We start from the raw sequence: 7,765 nt of genomic DNA, 5'->3' as shown, positions 1-7,765 counted from the left end.
AGCAGGAACCCATTCCGCCACCTGACAACCCTATTAATTAATTCACAGTCACCTGCTGGTCACCCAGCCAGTGTTCCCCATTACAGAGCAACCTCAGAGTTCATAGACCGATCTTCGGGTAGGACTGAGACCACACCACACTGCACACACCGGCAAAGCGAGGCCACAACCCCTCGAATTACATCACGTACCTACTTACTGCTAGGGGCCACACATTATATGAGACTCGCCTATTTGTCTCGTCGCTCCCAGGACTTTTCTTTTTTGTGGAGTGACTATTTTTTAAGTGACATGCCTGCGGTCAGTAAATCATGTGCACTGTAATCATAACTCAAATTACACATTTTCACTTATGAAGTTAAGCACTGGCCTGCATTTTCTGTAAATTAATCATGTGTTTATTTTGGTTTTAATTTTATCTTCATTTTGTATTTTTTTTTTTAAATGCTAGTTTTCAAGATATCCGTGGCATGGCCCCCCCTGAGAACAGTCCATGGACCACCAGTGGGCCATGGCCCACAGGTTGAAAACCACTGCACTAGACCTATTACAATTTTAAACTTAAGAAACATATACTTAGTAATTTTCCTCCAGTCACGTCCCATAAAGTGATGAATTATGGATTAGCCTATACACAGATAGTGTGTTGAGTAGTGACCTGTGACCAATCATAATACAAAAGTATAAGTCTACCAAACATGCAGATGGTTTTCTGTTAAACTTCCGTTTTCTTCCCCTCCCCCCTTTCTCTCTCTCTCTCTCTCTCTCTCTGATAAGCGTTGACGTCACGGAATGTGCACGGTTGGGGGGAGGTGAAACTACCTTACTCCTTCTCTTTACCTTGCTAACCACTACACTACGCGGTGTGTGTATTTACCTAGTATTTACCTACTAGTAGTTGTAGTTTGACAGGGCCTGGGCTTTTACGCTTGTGTGGCCCCGTCTCCATATCTACACTTATCCAATTTTTCTTTAAAACTATGCACACTCGTTGCTGTCACCACTTCTTCACTCACACTGTTCCTCATCTCAACACATCTTTGCGGGAAACTATATTATATATATATATATATATATATATATATATATATATATATATATATATATATATATATATATATATATATATATATATATATATATCTTAGACATTTTCCCTTCCTCAGCTTTTTACTATGCGATCTTGTGCTTCGACTGTCAAATTCTTCTCTCAGGAGCAGTTTCTCATTATCCACTTGGTCCATTCCGTCGATTAATTTATAAACTTGTATCAGATCCCCTCTCTCCCTTCTCTGTTTCAGAGTTGGTAGATCCATAGCCTTTAGTCTCTCCTCATATGTCATCCCTTCAGATTCTGGAACCATTCTTGTAGCCATTTTTTTGTAGTCTCTCCAACTTCTTTTATGTGTTTCTTTTTATGGGGGGTCCACACTACCCCTGCATATTCCAATCTGAGTCTTATTATAGTACTTATCAATTTCTTCATCCATGTAGTGAAATGCTACTCCAATATTCCTTAGCGAATTATATGTTTCTCTAAAAATTCTATCAATATGGCTTACTGGTTGATTGTTTTCTTCCATCGTCACTCCTAAGTGTGTGTGTGTGTGTGTGTGTGTGTGTGTGTGTGTGTGTGTGTGTGTGTGTGTGTGTGTGTGTGTGTTTTCCTTTTTTACTTTTTCCAGTTCTATTCCATCTCCCATCTTGTAGATTCCCATTGGTCGTCTTTCACGTTTTCCCATTTCCATGGCGTGGCTTTTGTCCACATTGAATTCCATCTCCCACTCTTTACTCCATTCCCAGATCTTATTTAGGTCTTCCTGCAGTATTTCACAATCTTCTTTTTGCTTTATAACTCTGCACAGTTTTGCATCGTCCGCAAACAGATTTATGTAGCTGTTCACTCCTGGCATGTCGTTTATATATATGAGGAAAAATATTGGCGCCAGTACTGACTCCTGCGGCACTCGTCTTTCTACTGCTCTCCACTCGGACTTCATATCTTTGACTACCGTCCTTATTTCTCTCCCCCTCAAGTAATTTTCCATCCATTTCAATGTGCTTCCTTTTAAGCCACCCTTCTCTAACTTCCAGTAACCTTGCATGTGGGACTTTATCAAGTGCTTTTTTTAAATCCAAATAAATACAATCAACCCATCCCTCTCTCTCTTGTACTCTGTCAACTATTCTAGAGTAGAAACTCAGTAAATTTGTTGCACACGACCGCTCTTTTCTAAAACCAAATTGGGTATTTGTTAATAATTTGTTGTCTTCAAGGAACTCGATCCATTGTTTCTTTATTATTCTTTCACACATCTTACATATTACACTAGTTAGTGATACCTGTCTGTAATTTAAAGGTTCTTCCTTCTTTCCGTTCTTATATATGGGAACCACCTCAGCTCTTTTCCATTCTACTGGTACTGTTCCATTTTCTATTGAGCATTTTATGATGTTGTATATAGGACTTGCTAGTTCTTCCCTACATTCTTTTAGTATTCTGCCTGAGACTTCATCCGGTCCCATTGCCTTTTCTTCATCCAGTTCCTTCATTAACTCTTTTATTTCAAGCTTGGTTACTTTAATCTCTTTCATAGATGGTCTCTCTATTACCCTGTGGCCTTTCAAATTTGGACTCCTTAGTAAAGACCTCCTGAAATTTACAATTTAACAGTTCTGCTGTACTTTTGGAGTCTTCCACCATCCCATTCTCTCCTTTTAACTTTTCAATTGTTTCTTTTTGTCTTATTTTTCCATTGATGAATCTGTAGAACAATTTAGGTTGCTCCTTGCATTTTTCGACAATGTCCCTTTCATAGTTCCTCTCCTCTTCCTTCCTCACTTTAACATATTCATTTCTCGCTGTCTTGAAGTTTTTCTTATTTACTGCATTTCTATTTCTCCTTCACTTTTTCTATGCTCCATCTCTTTTCTCCTTTGCCCTGGCACACCTTGCGTTAAACCAATCTTTTTTTCCTTCTTCTTTAGGTCTATATTTTGGGACATATTCCCTGACTCCTGTTCTGTATATTTCCAAAAATAAGTTACAATTCTTTTGCATCCTTTCAGTGTTTTCCATCTCCTCCCAGTTAACGTATTTGAAATAGTTCTTGAGATTCTCAATATCAGCCTTTCTGTAATTTAGTCGGTCTTCTTTGTATGATTCGTCTCTATCTTCTTTTCCCTCTTCTATATTCATTTCTAAAATTACATGGTCATTCTTTCCCAATGGGCACTTATATCTTATATCATCGTTCATTTGTATACCCCTTGTAAAAACCAGGTCCAACCTCGCCGGCTCGTCGTTTCCTCTGAATCTTGTGCTTTCCTTTACTCTTTGGTCCATCATATTGTCTATCATTAGGTTCAGGAATCTTTCTCCCCAGGCTTCTTCCCCCATACCACTTTCATAATTTTCCTAGTCCACTTCTTTACAGTTGAAGTCTCCTACTAATAACACTTTTCTCCTTTTTTTAATGACTCTCGTTAGACTCCTTATTGTGTCTTCTATCATGTCTTTATATTCTTGACTGGTCCATGAATTTGTTTTCGGTAGCACATACGTTCCAATGATTGCTATTTCTTTTTTATTAATATGCATCTTAATATACAGTACTTCCTCTTTTCCTTCCCCATATTCCACTTGGTTTACCACCAACTCTTTCCTTAACATTATCATAACTCCTCCTCCTCCTTTACCCCCTGTCTTTCCTCCATACGTTATATCTATTATCTATGTCTATTTTGATTGCCTCGTTCAATTTTGTTTCAGCCAGGCATACAATATCCGGTTCTTCTTTCTTTATGTAATCTTTTAGTTCTAATTTACTTGGTAGAACCCCGTCAATGTTCGTATACATCATTTTTAGTTTCTTGCCCTTATCACTTTTAGTTAAACTTGCTCCACTGTTTCCTCTTCCTTCTCTCTTATATAAAATTTCCTTTTCCTGTCTCCTAGAATTCTCCAAAAAAATTTTTTTTCTCCTCTGACCTTTCATTATTTTTTTCCCTCACTGCTGCCGCCAGTTCGTTGTATCTCTTCCTTTCTTCCTCATTTCTCTTTTTCCTTTTATATATATATATATATATATATATATATATATATATATATATATATATATATATATATATATATATATATATTGATTGATTGATTGATTGATTGATACATTTATTGTTGAATTAATAAATAATTACAACAAAGGAGGAGGATGGGCCTTGCCACCCGCCCCCTGGGCAAGGACTTAAGGTTAAAGTATCACAAAAATAACTCTGGACAGTATACACAGCAAGAATACAAGTATTTCAATAAATAAATACACATATTGCACATCTTATTGCCTAAGACATCCTACAGTCTGGGAGCAAACTGAGGATATTCCCTGAGTATTTCCTTGAGGGTGGCAGAGTCTAGGAGATGGTCAATGAGGCTGTACAAGTCATGCTGACCTTGTGGCCTAAATTTAGCAATGAGAGGACATTCCATGATATACTGATGCAGAGTGTGTCCCCTTGGTGCAGTACACAGCACACAGCACACACCAGGAGAAACACTGGGAGACACGTGCATAGTGAAGACTAGTGCTACTGCCCCTATGGCAACATAGCTCCAACTGATCACTAATGCTACTTTGTACAAAGTCCTTAATGCTACTCTTAACATAACCCAGAGTGTGCTCAGTGCCAGGGTTCACTGTGTTATCTTGTAGGGCACACTGAGCAAGGTGGTCTGCTTTTTCATTTAGCGGGATACCCACATGAGAGGGTATCCAGATGAAATGGACCGTGGCACCAGCACCTTCAAGGGCGTGGATGAGATCAAGACACTTATTAACTAGGTCACAGTCCATGGGGGAGGTGGATTGAAGGGCGTACAATGCAGCCTGACTGTCAATAAAGAAATATACATTCTTATGGAGAGGCGCCACAATGTGGAGCGCCTCCAGAACAGCATACAGTTCTGCTCTAGTGGAAGACATGGGTGCAGGGAGTCGCCTGGAAACCTCAGTGTCAGTGTAGAGACTGGCAGAGATGTAGTCATGGATGAACAGCCCACATCCAGACCTGCTGCCATTGACTGACCCATCACAATAAACATGAATAGGCTCAACGTGTGGGTACTTGGACAATTTAGTCATGAACATGTCTTGCAGCACATGAGGGAGCCAGTCCCTCTTGGGCTGATGCAGTGAGTGAATATCAACACTGACACGGTGAGGGTTCCAGGCGGGTTGCAGCGGTGACATAACAACGTTAATACAAGCCTCGACTACACCTACACTTGTCAGTACTCCCAAGATCTTCCTGAGGTATGGTGTTGTAGGAGTGCAAGGATCATGATACAGGGGGATCAGTGATCCCTTTAGAGAGTCAGAGCCCGTGCATAGCATCCGACTAATTGTGCAACAAGCAATTTCCTGTACCCTACACATAATACTCGGCAGGTGCAGTTCAGCTCTGAGGACTTCAATCTGTGCAGTCCTGGGGCATCCCAAGATTATCCGCATGGCTTCATTCTGTACAAGCTCCAGGGGACGGAGTTGAGTGGCACCAAACTGTATTAAAACAGGGGCGGCATAATCAATAAGGGACCGTATGACAGATATATAGAACATTCTTAGGACTGGAATGCCCGCCCCCAAGCCCCTGTTGGCTAGCAGCCAAAGTGGTGCTAGCCGTGGCAGACAGAGGTCTCGAACATAGTGGATGGCTTGAAGAGACTTCCTAAAACTCATCTGAACACCCAGGTACTTGTGTATACGAACTCTAGGGATGGAGATGTTATTTACAGTGGGCAGCCGAGAGACCTTCCCTTTAGCTTGAAATTTAATTTTACATTCATTAATCACTAGTCCCATTTGGACACACAACACTGCCAGTTGTGACAAAGCAACCTGGAGAATCCTGTTTGTGGGGCATTGGAGGAGAATGTCATCAGCATAGATGAGGACCTGGGTGGCCTGCGGAAAGGAACAGCACGCAATTTTGTCCATTAAAACATTGAAAAGCATTGGACTAAGGACACCACCCTGTGGTGTTCCAAGCTCAAAAACTTCCTCAGAGGAGACTGCACCTTGAAACCAAACCTGTGCTGTTCTTCCTTTCCTGCTGCCGCAGATCCGTGAGGTGTCGAGCCACGGTAACCATGGCATCCCGTGACTCTGTGTCTGCTGGATTGAGCTGCCAACGTCTCTGGTAGGCAGCGAGCGTCTGTTGGCAGTTCAGTATGACAGGGTCGGTAGCGTAAGTCCAGCGGCGTGGAGCATGGGCCCTTGCTGGAACCCTTGGAGTCGCAATGAATCCCTCGATGGTGTGCAGGAGTCCGTCGTACAGTGCCTCTGCATCAGCAAAGGAGCCCTTCACGGTAGCGTACCACGCCACCACATGGACGACGAGGTCCGTCATCCTGGATGGTGGCACCATCAAGCGCTTCCTGGGCACTGCCGGGGCGGACTGCACCAGGAGGGTCGTCTCCAGGGTGAAGTGGTCGCTCAGCAATGACCTGACAAGATAAGTTTGGGCAGTATACGTTGGCATATTGATGAGGGCTACATAATCAAGTCTGCCTCCTTGAACATGTGTGGGTGTGTGGTCCCCAGTAAGTACAACTGTATCTGTGGTGTCAAGGAAAGCCTTCCAGCGCACACCATTGGCATTGGTGGTGAGTATATATATATATATATATATATATATATATATATATATATATATATATATATATATATATATATATATATATATATCCTTGCAGCCTTCCGTTTCCCGGAGTTTTGTAGTTCTATATAATATCTCTTCTGTTGCTGCTTGTGATTTTAGTAGTATCTTTATTGGCCTTGTTATTCCATCTTGGTAAGGTCCCATTCTATGTATTTCCTCTATCTCCTCCTCTGGTGTGTGTGTGTGTGTGTGTGTGTGTGTGTGTGTGAGGGAATGTAAGATTGTATCAGGGTTGCCAGACACTACACATGAAAAAAGGACAGACCTGCTTTAAAAAAAGGACATTTGCCTCCAAAAAAGGACAGCACAACAAAAGTGTGTGTGTTATATATATATATATATATATATATATATATATATATATATATATATATATATATATATATATATATATATATATATATATATATATATATATATATATATATATATATATATATATATATATATATATATATATATATATATATATATATGTGTGTGTGTGTGTGTGTGTGTGTGTGTGTGTGTGTGTGTGTGTGTGTTTAAGGTATGTGTTTAAATGTATCAGAGAGAGAGAGAGAGAGAGAGAGAGAGAGAGAGAGAGAGAGAGAGAGAGAGAGAGAGAGAGAGAACTTGCAGGGTTATATGAAATTTAACAACATTTAGGCTAGACTGGGAGGCTAGTGGGAGCGCTTTTTAAGGAGTTGCCGGTTGCTTATTATAGTTACCAGTCTGCGATCCCACAGAAAAATCATAAGTTTATAATATGCTCGATTTATTTTCATATAACACAAGAACAAATATGATAAAACAATAAAAGATAGGAAGTTGCAGAAACAAATTTATTGACTGCGTGTTTGAAGGTTTGACCGGATCCGTGGTTCACAATGAATAAATAAATAAATAAATAAATTTTGCTGAAAAAAGGACAGAAAAGGACAGATTTTGACTGTCCTTTTTTACAAGAAAACTTAAGGACAAACAGGCTAAAAAAAAAGGACAGACTGTCCTTAAAAGGACAAACATGGCAACCCTAGATCATTGTATATACGTACGCCTTCCCACC

The sequence above is a fragment of the Portunus trituberculatus genome, chromosome 24 (genome assembly GCF_017591435.1).
Source record: "Portunus trituberculatus isolate SZX2019 chromosome 24, ASM1759143v1, whole genome shotgun sequence".
Taxonomy (NCBI): Eukaryota; Metazoa; Arthropoda; class Malacostraca; order Decapoda; family Portunidae; genus Portunus; species Portunus trituberculatus.
This window is presented reverse-complemented; position numbering follows the sequence as displayed.